Raw genomic sequence first — 17,821 nt, forward strand, 5'->3', positions numbered from 1 at the left:
CCTAAATAAATTCTGTATAATAATAAATAATAATATACCTTTTTTTCTATACAGGCGTTACTCTTCAATCTACTGGGCAACTTTTCTGGCCATTCAATTAGTAGACTCTATTTTCTGCCAGGTATCTGGCACTGTGACTTTTCAGCGCCTAAAGGGCTTCAACCCACCCTTCAAGCTGAAAGGGCTGATGACCACCTGTCCCTACCTAATGGGTTCCTGTGCATAGATACACTTCCCCATTTCAAATCCAGTGGAGCAGGTGGCATACCCAATCTGCCTAAAAAAGAGCATGTTCTGCAAAGGGTGGGTGGGTGAGCTTTTTGGAACAGGAAGGAAGGAAAGTTAATAGTTTACCAGGCCAAATGCACTTAGGGAGTGGGGGGGGGGGTTACCCAATAGAAAAGTTCACTAAAGGTGAACTTGTTCTTGAGAAAGAAAGTTAGATTCCAACTACAGCCAAAACTTTTTCATGGGCTTCTCACAAAGGCAAGAAGATACAGGCAGTGATATTAACCTGACAGTGGTTTTATCCCTTCTCCACTCTATCCGAAACCGGTGGAGCTATAATTAGTTTAAAACAAAACCTTCAACATATATGTTATTAGGACATTCATACCATGCTTGTCCTAATTACCTGGTGTCATTGGTGTGCAATGCCTCGTCCTTCAGCTGGCAGTATTACTCAGTCAGTAGTGATGCAGCAACACCAACAATGAGCCATTAAGGGCTTACCACGCTGGCTTAGTCCTTCTCAACTTCATGCCATCTTTCCCCACTGGCTCAAATATAGGGCATAATTATTCCTGTTTTTCTTTCCGTAAAAAAAAAATGGATTCCACTTTGGTCTTTTGCACCCTTCAAGTAATCAGACAGTCTTTCAACATTTACCCTAGAGGTCATTCATGCCTTGAAGCCCACACCAAATTTAGCAATTTCAGATAACACAACAAAAACTCTAATCTAAAACTGTAAAAATTAAAATCTAAGGCTTTTGTTCAATGCGCTAATAAATACCCTGCTCAGGTTTTTCATTAGAGGCTGCTAAAATTTTGAAAAATTGTAAGATTCTTCATTAAACTTTTCTTTCTTTTTTTTTTTTTTTACAGTGTACTTATATTTTTTTAATTGTATGTCTCTCTGTGTGCACAGGGAGTGTGCAAAGAAAGAAATATCTTAACAGCTTACTATGAAACCTCATGTGATCACCATATGATAGTTGGCATGTAGACCACATGACTGGAAACCAAGAAGACTGGAGCTGTCAGTGACTGAACTGAAAATCCTGTATGTACATGGTAACATACACGATAAGTGCACATCGATTAAAAAATAAAGCAATATATTCAAACTTAACTTTTGCTAGGAAAGGTGATTGGAGAGTGAAACTGTATAAAACTAATTTTTAAAGCCCCCCTAATGTCCTGCGGGAACTTGAACAGTTAGCAATGTTAGGAATTTTACTTAATATCGCTAGTTTGGAACTCCTGAATGTCACACTCCCCAAGTCCACAACTTCATTTACATTAAAGCTGTCCCTTTAATTGAATCTCTTAATTAGTCACACATATCCCTTCCAATTTAAACTCCCTTGGTTAGTCTTGAATACAGTAAACTTTTAACTGGAAGTTCTCAAGACTTCTCTGAATTGAAGGTCACCAAACTATTGTGGTATGGTTGTATCAATGTCTTGAATATGAACATTTACCTGGTCTTCTTAATATCTTTAAGCCATCCCAATAAACCCACCCAAGTTGTTTTTTATTCATCTCTACTCCATAAACCATTGTGTTTGTTTGGAGGAATGAAAAGCCTAGATTGAAAATATTCTGTCATTAAAAAGCCTAAGAATGAGGAGGGAATAGGGCTCCCAGGCTTTAAGATCTACCACAAAGCCTCCTTCATTAATCCAATTTCTGACTAGTTTTGTTGCCACATCGATAAGAGGGTGATGCAGTTCGAACAATATCTTAGCTCTACGGGTTTGAAAACTCTTTCTTGGCTGCCCCCTATTAAAGACCTCATCATGCTTCTCTCCCATATCTGCCACTACACCCCACTAACAATCTATCAACACTTGGGGAATAGCATTGTTACCTCGTGGTTCACTACGTAAATTCAAATAAATACTGTATCAAACCTGATCTGGGAAAAAGAGCTCACACAATGACTCCTCCAACAACCCCTTCATTTTGAGAACACTAAAGACCTTGTTCTTAGCCCTTGTACACACGGTCGGAGAATCTGTCGGAATGAGTCTTATCGGACCGTGTCGTCAGATAATCCGACTGTGTGTGGTATGCATCGGACTGATTCCGTCCGAATCTCCGTCCGACCCAATTTTCCAACATGTTGGAAATATTTCCCGACCAACTGGGCCTGACGGATCTAATCCGATCATGTGTAGAGCATTTTCATCGGACCAAGTGCCACGCATGCTCAGATCAAATTCCTACATCAAAGCTATTGGCTACTAGCTGAATGTAGTCTCATCATAACGAAATTACGTCATCACGTTCTGAAAGATCTGATTTTTCGCCAACTTGGCCCGACCGTGTGTATACAACAGTTTCGGACACAATCCATCGGACTAAATCCGACGGGCAAAATCTGACGGATTTGGTTGGCAAAATCTCTGACCGTGTGTACGTGGGCTTAGGCAGCAGTGACAGTGTGCTGGACTCTTTGTCTTTATGGACTTATCTCCTGCAGGCCTGGCCCCCTCACCCCATTATTTGATAATCCTGTCTTTGACCAGCTTGTAGCGACTACAGGTATCTAAGCATTCTCCAGAGATTTTTGGCCTCAACTCCATCAAATACTATCCACACACATGCAGCATCCTCTGTGAAAACACTAACTATGGCAACAACCACACAATCCACTGGCTGGCTCATTTCTACACAATGCTCCAGTTCCATACATACACTGAAGGGACACATTCCACCATCTCTAAAACCTACACCACTCTCTTCACTGCTTCTCAACTTCCGTCCTATGCAATTTCACAAATGTTCATGTCAAGGGTCTTTAAGCTATGGGCCAGGGGCCAAGAATTTATCCCACACACGGCAAGTCTGTATCATAATACCCTCCTCCAATCTTCAGTGCAAATGCCCCCCTCCTCTGTGGTTGGTTGCTAGGACTGCTGGCATCCTGGCAACCAGTGATGTAATTGCCCTGTCCCCAGAATTTACCAAAGGAGCAGACATCCATCCAGATCTGCTTCATCTCCACAGATCCTTATCGACATATGATGGGGAAATGGCATATCTCATACTTCCTTGTTAAAGTTGTCTCACAATATCTAAGAAACCCTCCATTACCCTGGTTACCTTAGCTGACTTCATACCAAGTAAAATGGAATTACAAACTGACCGTAAAAATGTTGCTCCAAGGGAAATTTGCCAGGGGTTGGCCATCTCCTTACACACAAGTTTTATATACTAAAGCTAAAATGTAGAATATCCAGTCTCATCTCTAGAGCTGCATCATGCATGCTCCTGGTCTGGTTATCTGTGCCATGCCCCGCAGGCGGGCGGGACTCTGTGGTGAAAACGCATCTTTAGTTAAGTATTCTTGATATATTTTCTAATATTGTTAAATTTGTTATCTGTATCTGTCATTACGTAATTAAATGTTATACTTATAAGTATTTGTCTAATCTCTTTTTGCACTAAACTATCACGTAACCGTTATAGAATAAAATAATGTCTGTGGAGTTCCAGACACTGTAGCTTTTGACCAAAATAATTTGGAGGAGGCCCTATCTACATGGACCTGTTGAGTCATAGAGATTCAGATTTTTTTAGTGTCATGGCATCCTCCGCAACCTCCTGAGAGACCCTTCCCTGCCCTTTTCTTCCCAGTCGGTATCTTAATTTTGTCTTCCCCTTCGACGTTAGCGCTTTATTCATAACTCTAAAAAGGGGTATACTGTATTTCATTGTATGGCCATTGTTTCTTGTGCCCCCACCTTCCATTGTTCAATTGTGTAACTCTGCTCTGTAATGGACTTTACTTTGAACCATATAAACTTCTTGAATATAGATATATTTGAATGAAAATTATTTTTAAGGAACTTGACAGCATTTTTTTTTCAGTTTGAAGTGGCTTAATTGCAGCTAGGGTAACGATTAATTCATAGTTGGTAAGGTTGGAAAAAAACACTAGTCCATCCAATGATGTCATTGTTTTATTGAAAGCTGAAATTTAGGTATGGCAATTTTTACATACAGTGAGGGAAAAAAAATATTTGATCCCATGCTGATTTTGTACTTTTGCCCACTGACAAAAAAATGATAAGTCTATAATTTTAATGGTCGGTTTATTTTAACAGTGAGACACAGAATAACAACAAAAATATCCTTAAAGATAGATTTTCTAAGTTTGCATTTTAATGAGTGAAATAAGTATTTGATCCCCTATCAATCAGCAAGATTTCTGCCTCCCAAGTGTCTTCTATACAGGTAACAAGCTGAGTTTGGGAGCACTCTCTTAAAGGGAATGATCCTAATTTCAGCTTGTTACCTGTATAAAAGTCACCTGTCCAGTGAAGCAGTGGCGTCGGGGGGGGGGGGGGGGGGGGGTTGCTGACGGGGTTGGAGCCCTGAGTGGGTATGTGTCGGGGGGGTCAATGTATGTGTCAAGGGGGATCAGTGTATGTGTCGGGGGATCAGTGTATGTGTCGGGGGGGATCAGTGTATGTGTCGGGGGAATCAGTGTATGTGTCGGGGGGGATCAGTGTATGCGTCAGGGGGATCAGTGTATGTGTCGGGGGGAATCAGTGTATGTGTCGGGGGGGGATCAGTGTATGTGTCAGGGGGATCAATTTATGTGTCAGAGGGATCAGTGTATGTGTCAGGGGGATCAGTGTATGTGTCGGGGGGATCAGTGTATGTGTCGGGGGGATCAGTGTATGTGTCAGGGGGATCAGTGTATGTGTCAGGGGGATCAATTTATGTGTCAGAGGGATCAGTGTATGTGTCAGGGGGATCAATGTATGTGTCAAAGGGATCAAGGGGGTCAGTGTATGTGTCGGTTGATCCCCCTTACCTTATGATAAGGAGATAATCACATATAAGTAAAGGTCCCTTTAAGGCTCTTCTCTCCAGATCCACAAAATTAGCTTCTCCTTTTACATTTATTGCTCCGTGGAATGCCACCACTGTGCCATCAAATGCCACCACTGTGCCCATCAAACTCTACCGCTGTGCCATCAAACTCTGCTGCTGTGCCCATCAAATGCCACCAGTGTGCCCATCAAATTCTGCCAGTGTGCCCATCAAATGCTGCCACTGTGTCCATCAAGCTCTGCCACTGTGCCCATCAAGCTCTGCCACTGTGGCGATCAAATGGCGCCACTGTGCACATCAAATGCTGTTGGTGTGCCCATCAAATGCTGCCACTGTGAATCCCCACGGCCCGCTCGCTGTCTGCCTGCCACTTACCCTGTCTTGGTGGGGCAGCGGGTAAGGGCCATGAGCGGGGTTCTCCATGCATCTCCTGCCATCCTCATCTCCCGTCCTCTCCTCCTGATAGGCGTCCAATAGCTGCGCCTATTGTTTCAGCCAATCAGGTGACAGGTAACAGACCCCCACACCTGATTGGTGGAGAGGCGGTTCAGTGTTAGGAAAGTGAATATTAATTCACTTTTCTAACACACCTGGGTGGACTGTGAGCTCAAGCATGGTGCTCGCAGTTCACCTATTTTGAAGCCTATTAGAGCCTATGGCTCTAATCAGGGGCTGCAAAAACACCCCCCGCTGCTGTAATTCAGGCGTCCGTCACCCCAAAAGGGACCAAACACCTAAATATGGGGATGGCAGCGGTGGCCATGGATAGATTCATGCTATGCTATGCACAAATCTATCCATTGGTCATAGAGGGGGTGGCTGGAGAGAGGGGGCGGTACCTGTGCACCCTTTTGGATGCACAGCCACTGATAAGCACATGCACACTCACATACATGCACACACACATGCATATATGAACACACACACACACATACATACAAGCATGCTCACACACACACACACACACACATACAAGCATGCTCACACATGCACATACAAGCATGCTCACACAGACACACATACAAGCATGCTCACACGCACATACATGCATGCTCACACGCACGCACACACATACATGCATGCTCACACGCACACATACATGCATGCTCTCACACACACACACATACAAGCATGCTCACACACACACACACACACACACACACACACACACACACACACAGGGCTGCTGATAGGGGGGGACCACCAGTCCTCCTGTAGGGGGCCCCGGCACACAGAGGGGCCCGAACAGCAAGAGGAATCAGTGTTGTCGTTACGAGGAGCAATTACAGAAAGATGCCCTGTATGGCTCTCTGCAGCAGATAAAAGCTGGGTTCTCTCCCTCCCACCAGCTTTTAGCTGCTGCAGGGAGAGACACAGGGCATTGTTCATGTTTTTGCTTTCCCCTCCCTGTTCTATTATAAAAGGGCTCATTTACGCAGGTTCTCTGTTATGTTTGTGTCCGCTAATAATAATATTAGTGTAGGCTGTATGGGGCCCCGTGATTTCTAGCAGCCCTGCACACACACACACACACACACACACATACAAGCATGCTCACACATGCACATACAAGCATGCTCACACAGACACACATACAAGCATGCTCACACGCACATACATGCATGCTCACACGCACGCACACACATACATGCATGCTCACACGCACACATACATGCATGCTCTCACACACACACACATACAAGCATGCTCACACACACACACACACATACAAGCATCCTCAAGGGCCCCCTGCAGCAAGGGGCCTGGTCGCCATGGCGATCTTGGCAACCCCCTATAATTCTGCCACTGCCTCCGCTTGGCTTGTTCTACCACGTCTAGGGGTTCGGTTCCCAGGGTTAGTACCCAACAACTTTGGACGCTGACACCATAAAAGTCCTTTAGAAAGGTTTTTATTTGCAGGGGTAACATCCAACAAACACAGTCTCGTATGGGAACAGAGGGCAAGGGTGAAGAAACTCAGGCACCTTGAACTGCTAATCATCAGAAGGTCTCTAATACAACCTAGAGAGTAGCCACTCAGCTGGGCGCTTCAGGGCTGAACAAATCTCTAGCCAGAGATTAAGGCAGTCAGCACATTGTTATCCGGAACTTACAAAGTCTCTGACCTTGAATAAAGCTTGCAACCGAAAGTGAACAGGAACCTTTCCTCTGTACCTGGAACATTCTCTGTCTCCTTGGCAGTACTGGAAAAGCATGGATTCGTTAGTGTCCTTAACAACCCAGCAACCAGGCACTTCTTGGGATGCCAGCTTGTTGGTCCTCCTCCGAAGAGTCCTCCCCCAGTCGCTTACATGAGCTGCGGTGCCCCTCCAAGTTGAGAGCACACCTGAATGCCTTGACTCCTCCCTCAGTTACTGCGCCTCGGACCAGCCAGTTACGAGACTCGGGAACAGACGGATCCTTACCCCAGACCAGGCGAGTCTATTGGGGCTAGTCAACCCGACCATGTTGCAGAGCGGCACACGCTCCTGAGAGCAGAACCCCTCGCGGGGCTACCCTAGTCCAGATCCAGGAACAGGAAGCTATCGCCTCACGAACGAACCCTGAACACGTGACTTCAACATCTAAAGTACCCTTCCCCAGACTCCTCAGCGGGGCCAGACGCACCCACTGATTGGCTCCGGGGAACGCTGATACCTAAAGCGTCCAACCAGGCTGGTTCTGAGCCTGTCATGTGCACCTAACTGTACACATGACCAGGCAGAACTCTAACACAGCCCAGCCAAACTGATGCCAAAGTTAAACCTACATAATTAACCCTCAGAACCCCTTTACTGTTCTGAGGGAAAAACTACATTTGTACATAGCAGACACCTTGCCCAAAGTGTCGCCGCTACAAGTGTATGTGTCACGGGGTCAATGTATGTGTCAGGGGGATCAGTGTATGTGTCGGGGGGGGGGGGGGGTTAATGTATGTGTCAGGGGGATCAGTGTATGTGTCGGGGGGGGGGGGGGTCAATGTATGTGTCAGAGGGATCAGTGTATGTGTTGGGGGGTCAATGTATGTGTCAAAGGGATCAGTGTATGCATCAGGGGGATCAGTGTATGCATCAGGGGGATCAGTGTATGTGTCAGGGGGATCAGTGTATGCATCAGGGGGATCAGTGTATGCGTCAGGGGTATCAGTGTATGCATCAGGGGGATCAGTGTATGCATCAGGGGGATCAGTGTATGCGTCAGGGGGATCAGAGTATGCGTCTGGGGGATCCGTATAGGTGTCAGGGGGATCAGTGTATGTGTCTGGGGGATCAGTGTAGGTGTCAGGGGATCGATGTAGGTGTCAGGGGGATCAATGTATGTGTCAGAGAGATCAGTGTATGTGTCAGGTAGGGTCAATATATGTGTCAGGGGGATCCGTGTAGGTGTCAGGGGGGTCAGTGTAGGTGTCAGGGGGGTCAGTGTATGTGTCAGGGGGATCAGTGTAGGTGTCAGGGGGATCAGTGTAGGTGTCAGGGGGGTCAGTGTAGGTGTCAGGGGGGTCAGTGTAGGTGTCAGGGGGGTCAGTGTATGTTAAATACATGAAAGACAGCAGTTTCCTTTAAAGTCTTTTTTTCTATCTGCAGAATAAACACAAAATAAAACGATTGTGTAAACTGTATAGGAGAGTGCAATGAGCCCTCCTGTGGTCACTGATAGTATGGCAGAGGTATCTAAAGGCTAGCTCTCTTTTATAACTAAATTACTCTGCCCATTCTTTATCCTAAGACCTAAGTGATAGGTTGTACAACACAATTGTGCTATGGTTTTTTTTTTGGCAAAACAATTGGAATTTTAAAACCTTGGGGCTGAAAATAATGATTATTATAGCACATAATGATCAATATAATTTAGTAACTTGAGCCCTTAGGTCCCATTCACACGGGCAGCTCTGCTTCACTGTCACAGCAGGAATTAAACCCCACATCGCATTTGCCAGGCAGTACTGCCACCAAAAGCGACTAATTCAAGTGAATTGGGCTGTGCTGCAGCCCCTTGCAATTCATATGGTTTCAACAGCGTGTCTTAGCATTTTCAAGGTTAAAACAACCAGTGAGAAGTTGACACATTGGGGTAGATCTACTAAACCCGGGGGACTCAGAATCTGCAGCTGTGCATGGTAGCCAATCAGCTCCTAAAGTTAGCTTGTTCAATTAAGCTATGGCAATAAAACCTGCACACTAATTGGTTTCTATGCAGAGCTTCACCAGAATTTGCACTTTCTAGTTTTAATAATATGTATTGATTACTGGGTTTAATTTGCCAAAGGATAATAGACTATGCATTCTGCCAGAGCTTAATAAATGAGTAGAAGCTCTGCTGACTTCCATCATCCAATCAGGTCCAAGAAAGAATGCTGTTTTTTTATTTTCCTTGCACACGATTTGGTATTTTCTGCAAAGTGAAGCTTTACCTCATTTACTAAACTCTGGAGCAACTGCACTTTGCAAAGTACACAGTCTACTTGCATTTAGTAAATCACCCCCATTGCCTCATCACCAGCTTTCAAATACCCTGTGAAAACATTACATCAGAGGGGTGGCAAGGCAACTGTACGTCAGAACCCTTAGAACCCTCAATGAGACCTCAGTGAGCTACACTATATTGTCAAAAGTATTGAGACACCTGCCCTTCCAGGTATATGAACTTTTTATTATGTTTCATGAAATACATACAATTACCCACATATAGTGGAAACAGACACTGGTTACAGTAAAAAACATACCAGTGTAGAGCAAAAAAAGGCACAGAAAAGAGAGAAAAAAATGTGAAACACCCAGAGTATTATATTTTCCTAAAAGGACATGTACATTATATTGCCCTCCAGGTAGGTGTTCTATTGGGTTGAGGTCAGGACTCTGTGCAGGCCAGTCAAGTTCATCCACCCAAAACCTGCTCATCCATGTCTTTATGGACCTTGCTTTCACCATAATTAATGCAGAATCAGTGGGAGCCTTGTTTTCCTGACCCATCTGGGGCTGAGAAGAGACAGTGGCACCTGAAGCTTATTTCCAGTCTACTCCATAATCTCCTTTTAGATGCTGTCACTGCAGAAGACCCTGCTTTACAAAGATAATATGTTGGAAATGGAATTAGGCTTTTCAGCATTATTTGTGGCAATCTCAGGACATTCTGCCTTGACTCTAATCCAGAACGTATGGAGATTTTGAATTGTCTCCAACCTACTTTTAAGGCCATCATCATTTACGATCTCAAGCAACTGATCCTCTTCTAGCCAGTACAAAGTGGATTCACTTGGCTTATTCACAAATAATATTTTGTATTTGTCGCTGCTCCCCAGCACTAGCATCACTGCCTCAGCTTCACCTCATCAGGCATGAGATTCTCATAAGGAGCGTGCAACCTAGATCCCTTGCAATGCGCAGTTTATAGTAGCGTTCACACTCCTATGAGACTCTAATGCCACAGCTGATTGGACAGGAGGTGGTAATGCAAACGGTGGGGAGCAACTGTAAATACAGATGAAGCTTCACATGCTTACTCGCTGCTCACCTACTGCTGTGCAGCCTGGTCCCTAACAGGCCACAGACTGGTACCAGTCCGGGGCCCGGGGCCTGGGGCCTGAGAGTTGGAAACCTCTGATCTAGGGGGTGTTGGCATTTATTGGGTTGTTTCAAAATGTCATGTTCCATTCAGTGCGCTCATTAATTACAACGCTGAATCTTTGAACACAAGTGACAAGTAGTATTATATATGAATCAGCCAGTAAGTTGGACTTGCAAATGGGTCTTCCATGAGGCAAACGAGTAATATCCAGTAATTTAGTAATTTATCATGAATGGATATGCCAGCAACATATTTAGTTATCAACCCAGCTTGTAATGGTGAAACAATCACAGCAAAGCAAACAGCCAGACAGTAGATTATCACCACAGCAGGTATCTAGATGGCCATTAGCAAACAGGCTGGCAGTGTCAATATTATACTCAAAATACATGAGTATTCACCAAAGGTTGAGGAGTAGTCCTCATGGTAGTTCAATGCAAAAAAAGCGTGATAACAAAGACTTGTCCAAAGACAGGTCAGGAGAGAATCAATGTAGATCAGCCTTTCTCAACTTTTTTACCCCAGAGGAACCCTTGAAATAATTTTATATCCAGGTAATTCTTCATTAGCATGATTAGTAAGTTGTAGACATAAAAATAAATAAAAGAATAAGGATGTAGGTGGGACCCCGGACAAGGTACCTGCATGGAAGGGACCACACACATGTAGGGTTGTTACTCCAAATAAGTTTATAGTAACAGTTTTGAGTTGTAGGAATTACAGTAGATGAAGGTTATGGCATAATGGTGAACAGCACAATATCAACACTAAAGTATGGTTTGCAATGAGGATGCCCTCTGTTGGAGAGGTGGCGGTAATTTCTATAATTAGGTAACATTGGCCCACTGAATAGGGTATACTTGGAAGGCTCCTCAGCATCAGTGTGCCCTACTTTACTCTGTCCCTACTCTTCAGAAACCTTTCCCTGTGCTAAGTACTCTAACCAGTGGGTTCCTCACCCCTGACCCACCACTTTCTCAAAGCATGCCCAAATGTTATGGAATCCCTTATTTAAAGACTCCTCATTAAGATGGTTACCAGAACTCTCCTGGGGAATTCAATATCATATAAGATACCTACCTTCCCTCAATAGGCCTAATGCAGTTTCTAAGACGGAGGTCTCCAAACTGCAGCCTGAGGGCCGGATGTGGCCCTTTGCTTAGCTTTATCCGGCCCTTGGGGCACTTGTTCTTCCTGATAAATTACACTATTTGTCCCGCTGACACCAACAGTGGGGTATTATTCCTGCTACTGACATCAACAATGAGGCACTATTTCTCCTATTGCTGCCAACGATGGGGCACTATTCCTCAAACTGACACCAACGATGAGGCACTATTTCTCCCATTGCTGCCAACGATGGGGCACTATTCCTCAAACTGACACCAATGATGAGGCACTATTTTTCCCCACTGACACCAATGATGGGGCACTATTTTTCCAACTGGCACCAACAATGGGGCACTATTTCTCCCACTGATACCAACTCTCTAAGAGCAAGGCCTTCTCAGGGGGGTGCAGAGTGTACAGAGTGCAGGGCTCAGAGGGTGTGCTGTGTACAGAGTGCAGGGCCCAGGGAGTGCGCTATGTACGGTGTGCAGGGCTCAGGGGGTGCACTATGTATGGAATGTAGGGCTCAGGGGGTGCTCTGTGTACGGAGTACAGGGATCAGGGGGTGCACTGTGTATGGAGTGCAGGGTTCAGGGGGTGCACTATATACTGAATGTAGGGCTCAGGGGCTGCGCTATGTACGGAATGCAGGGCTTAAGGGGTGCGCTGTGTACGGAGTGCAGGACTCAGGGAAGGAGCGCTGTGTGCAGAGTGCAGGGCCCAGTGGGGTGCGCAGGTTTCATCTGCATACATCCCCCCCACCTCAATTTAAAAAAAGTAAAAAACACCCACAAAAAATTGTAATGCCTTCAAAAATATTGCACAAATTTCACAGCCCCCCCCCATGACAGTACCCCTTGCAGCCTGCCCCTGCCCCCGTCTCTCTAATCAAAGTGCCCCCTTTTACTCTCTGCATCCACTGCTCAGTCTTACCTTAAACAGATACAGTAGCTAATGCTATTAGCAATAGCAACGTGTTTGAGTTTAATAAGAGACTGCAGACGTACTACAGGAGATGGCTGGAGACTGCAGACATGATACAGGAGGTGGTCAGAGACTGCAGACATGATACAGGAGATGGTCAGAGACTGCAGATGTGATACAGGAGATGGTCAGAGACCAGAGACTGCAGACATTATACAATAGATGGTCACAGACTGAAAACATGTTACAGAAGATAGTCAGAGACACAGGGGGGGGGGGGGGGGCAGGGTGCACGGGGGGGGGGACCAGAGAGAACAGGGGCATGGAGAGCACTGCTGGGTGGAAAGTGCTGGGAGGAGTCAGGAAGCATGGTGGGGAAGAGAGAATAGGGGGGTGGAGAGCACTGGGGTGAGCCAGAGAGAACAGGGGGGAGGAAGGGAGCATGGGGGAACCTGGAGAGAACAGGGGGTGGAGAACACTGGGGGGGGGGGGCCGGAGAGAACACGGGGAGCCAGGGAGCACAGGGGGCGAAGAACACTGGGGGGAGCCAGGGAGCACAGGTGGGTCTGGAGAGAGAACAGGGATGTGGAGAGCACTGGGAGAGCTGGGGAGCATGGGGGGACCCGGAGAAAACAATGGGTGGAGAGCACTGGGGGGGGGATCCAGGGAGCACAGGGGGGGCCTAGAGTGAACAGGGAGGTGGAGAGAACTGGGGTGAGCCAGAGAGCAGGGGGGGGCAGAGAGTATTGGGGAAGCTGGAGGGCACTGGGGGGAGCCAGGAAGCACAGGGAGGGTCCCTCGAGAGTGCAAAGGGGCAGAGAGGACTGGGGGAGCTGAAGAGCACTGGGGGGGGGGGAGCCAGGGAACATAGGGGGAGGCCCTGAAGAGAACAAGGGGGTAGAGAGCACCGGGGGATCTGAAGGGCACTGGGGGAGCCATGGAGAACAAGTGGGTCTGGAGAGAATATGTTGGCGGAGTGCACTGGGGGAGTCAGGCAGCACAGGGGAAGGGGCCGAGGAAACAAAGGGGTGGAGAGCACTGGGGGGAGCTGAAGAGCATGGGGGCCCCAGAGAGAACAGGGAGCGGAGAGCACCAGGGGAGCCAGGGAGAAGAGAGGGGGCAAGAGAGAACAAGGGAGCGAAGAGCAATGGGGGGGAACCAAAGAACACGGGGGAAGCCAGGGAACACAGGGGGGCCCGGAGAGAAAGGGGGGGCGGGGCAGCAAAAGAAGTTGCATAGACAGAGCGACAGCTACACATAGAGGAATTGGTCTTTCCAAATTTCTCCTGCAGCCGCTAAATGCCTGATTCTCCTCCTCTCCCTCACCCAGGCATTCAGTGGCTACAGGAGGAATATAAAAAGATCAATTCCTCTATATGCAGCTGTCCCATCACTCTTCCTATCCAGGCACACAGGGAGGCTGCACGGGCACTCACTTTCTTCCCAGTCCGGCAGGTGTCATCAGGAGATGGGATCGAGAACTCCTTCTCCTTTACGGTCATGGGGCAGCTGGGTAGTTTCTGCCTTCCGGCTGCTGAACTAAATATGCAGGCCACTTGCACGGCACTGGCTGAAAGAGCCCAATTGCTGCAGCTGCAATGTGTGGCACACAGGGCGGACTGCCCTGTCTTTTGGTACATCACTGGACAGGATGTCTTGCCTGTCCTTCTCCTTCCCCCCTCTCCGCATGCCGCACGGTCGCTGGCCTCCATTTATTGGGAACAGCATGAGTTCCAGCAGGCAGTGGGCTCCCTTCCTTGGACACGCCCTCGGACCACGGCTGAATCGACCGACCAGTCAGTCCGCCCCGCCTGTGGGATCCCCATGGAAGCTGTAGTAGGCACCATTACTACAGTGATTGCTGATAGATTCTGGGTTCTGTGCCTTGCGACTGCCCTGCTGATTACTGAACACAGGTCACTTGCATGGTATCGGTGCCATTCAATGAAAACTGCCCTTTTGCAATGAATGCAAAATGTTCTCTGAATGGATGAGGTGAAGATTGTGAGGTCATCCCCCAACCTCTCCACCTCATCCAATCAGAGAAAGTTTTGCATTCAATGAGAGCTTCAGTCTAAATGACAACACCTGTTAGGTGCGGCCTGGCCGTCTCATACACAAGCGGGAATATGTCCAGAGAAGTTGTGTGCCCTATGCTTTCCTTCCTTGTCAGGAACCTTTCCCAATCGCAACTTCTGTCCCTAACAGGCACAGTACCTGTCCATACTCAAATCACTTGCAAAATGTGTGCCAAACCTGGGAGTCAAGGCCTTAAATAGGCTCTGCCTGACCCAAGATGGCTGCTGGAGTCACATGGGGCTGAAGCATCCAATTGAATAGCTTCCCCAGGAAACCATATAGGAACCATGTTCCTCCCGACTTTCTCTTCAACTGCAGTGCCGCTGAGGAAGAGCGACACCTACACTGGAGAAAGTAGACTGCACCTGGCTACAGCCTTATTTCCTCTTTCATTGTAAATGATGTTCATATATGAAAAAGGGGAGGAGAAATAAAAATAATATAATAAAATACATGTACATTGTAAAATTGAATGACATTTATGCTTATGGTCTTTTTGCTCCTTTCATTTTAAATTATTTTAATATATGGCAGGGCTGTTGAGGTTTGTTTTTTAGTTTTCTTATGTTTTTTTTGTACAATAATAAGGATTTGTCTATCTCTTCGATTTACTATATACATGTGATACTGCTAGCTTTTCTCTTTTTTTTTTTTGATTTCATAACCTGATAGTCACATATTTCAATGAATGCATGCTATCACATACTTTAATTAATGAAATTAATAAACACTCACCGGACACTTTATTAGGTACACCTGTTCAATTGTTTGGTAACACAAATTGCTAATCATCCAATCACATGGCAGCAACTCATTGCATTTAGGCATCTAGACGTGGTGAAGGAGACTTTCTGAAGTTCAAACTGAGCATCAGAATTGGTAATAAAGGGATTTAAGTAACTTCAAACGTGGCATGGTTGTTGGTGCCAGGCGGGCTGGTCTGAGTGTTTCAAAAACTGCTGATATACTGGGATTTTCACACACAACCATCTCTCGGGTTTACAGAGAATGGTCCAAAAAAGAGAAAATATCCAGTGAGCGGCAGTTGTGTGGAGGAAAATGCCTTGTTGATGTCAGAGGTCAGAGGAGAATGGGCAGACTGATTTGAGATGAAAGAAAGGCAACAGAAACACAAATAATAACTTGTTACAACCAAGGTATGCAGATAACCATCTCTAAATGCACAACACATTGAACCCTGAAGCAGATGGGCTGCAGCAGCAGAAGACCACACCGGATGCCACTCCTGTCAGCTAAGAACAGGAAACTGAGGTTACAATTCGCACAGGATCACCAAAATTTGGACAATAGAAGATTGGAAAAATGTTGCCTGGACTGATGAGTCTCGATGTTAGCTGCGACATTCAGATGGTAGGGTCAGAATTTGGCATAAACAACATGAAAGCATGGATCCATCCCGCCTTGTATCAACGGTTCAGGCTGGTGGTGTAATGGTGTGGGGGATATTTTCTTGGCACACATTGGGCCCCTTATTACGAATTGGGCATTGTTTAAACACCATGACCTACCTGGGTATTGTTGCTGTCCATGTCCATCCCTTTATGACTACAGTGTACCCATCTTCTGATGGCTCCTTGCAGCAGGATAATGCACCATGTCACAAAGCTCAAATCATCCCACCACTGGTTTCTTGACCAGGACAATGAGGTCACTGTACTCCAATGGCTTCCACAGTCACCAGATCTCAATCCAATTGAGCACCTTTAGAATGTGGCAGAACGGGAGATTTGCATCATGGAGGTGCAGCCAACAAATCTGCAGCAACTGTGGGATGCCATCATGTCAATATGGACCAAAATCTTAGAGGAATGTTTCCAACACCTTGTTGAATCTATGCCAGGAAGAATGAAGGTAGTTGTGAAGGCAAAAGAGAGTCCAACCCAGTACTAGCAAGGTGTACCTAATAAAGTGGCCTGTGAGTGTGTAGGAACAGTATTATTTTATTTTAACAAAAAAAATCAATTTATGATTAAAGAAACTGTCTATGAGCTCCAGTCAGTGATTCTGCATAGACTGAGAAAATATCACTGGTGTGCTGCAGACAGGAGGAAGCCTTTCCTCAGTCTCCCCTCCCCCAGTGAACAGACTGCAACATTGTAACTTTGAAGGAAGTCACAAGGCTAAAAGCTGCATCAGGGACTGAACTGTGTCAGATGTTTGTGAACATAGCCATAAACTTCACAGGCTCCAGGATTTCTATTTAGTCATCATCTCGGACCTGGCAGCTGAGTTCAGGAAGTAGATGCTAACTCTGGGTAAAAAAGATGGTGCTGTCTTTCTGGAGGGAAAAGTAGATGTTAGAGGTAGTAGTGTGATCTATGTGAGAGGTAATAAATTCCTGGAAGTATTAAACTGACATGTCATGTGAGTACTTAGCATACAAAAATATATCTGAACTTAGGTCCACTTGAAGTACTGACACTGTCTAAGCCTTTGTACACACGGTCGGAGATTCCGACAACCAAATCCATCGGATTTTGTCCGACGAATCTTGTCCGAAACTGTTGCATACACACGGTCGGACAAAGTTGTCGGAAAATCCGATCTTTCAGAACGTGATGATGTAATTTCGTTACGATGGGACTGCGTTCAGGCTAGTAGCCAATAGCTTTGATGTAGGAATTTGATATGAGCATGCGTGGCACTTTGTCCGATCGGAATTTTCTACACATGATCGGAGTATGTTCGATCGGAGGAGTTTGTCGGAAAATATTTCCGGCAAGTTGGAAAATTTGGTCCGACGGATATTCCGACGGAAACAGTCCGATGCATACCACACACAGTTGGAATATCCGACAAACCGATCCGATCGGACACATTCCGATGGAATCTCCGACCGTGTGTACAAGGGCTAAGAATTGTCCTATCTAAGGACACCCTTCTATCACTGACTTAGTTGCCCCAACCAACTACTCTATGCAAGCAAATAGTTCTAATTATGCTTATGTGATACTTGTCCAGAGTCATTGGGTTTAATTTACTAAAGGCAAATAGATTGTTCACTTTGCAAGGGCATGCCCCCCAGCATTTAATGAATGAGTTAAAGCTCT

The sequence above is a fragment of the Lithobates pipiens genome, unplaced genomic scaffold, assembly GCF_037356315.1.
Source record: "Lithobates pipiens isolate NorthernLeopardFrog02 unplaced genomic scaffold, aLitPip1_a1.2 Scaffold_25, whole genome shotgun sequence".
Classification (NCBI taxonomy): domain Eukaryota; kingdom Metazoa; phylum Chordata; class Amphibia; order Anura; family Ranidae; genus Lithobates; species Lithobates pipiens.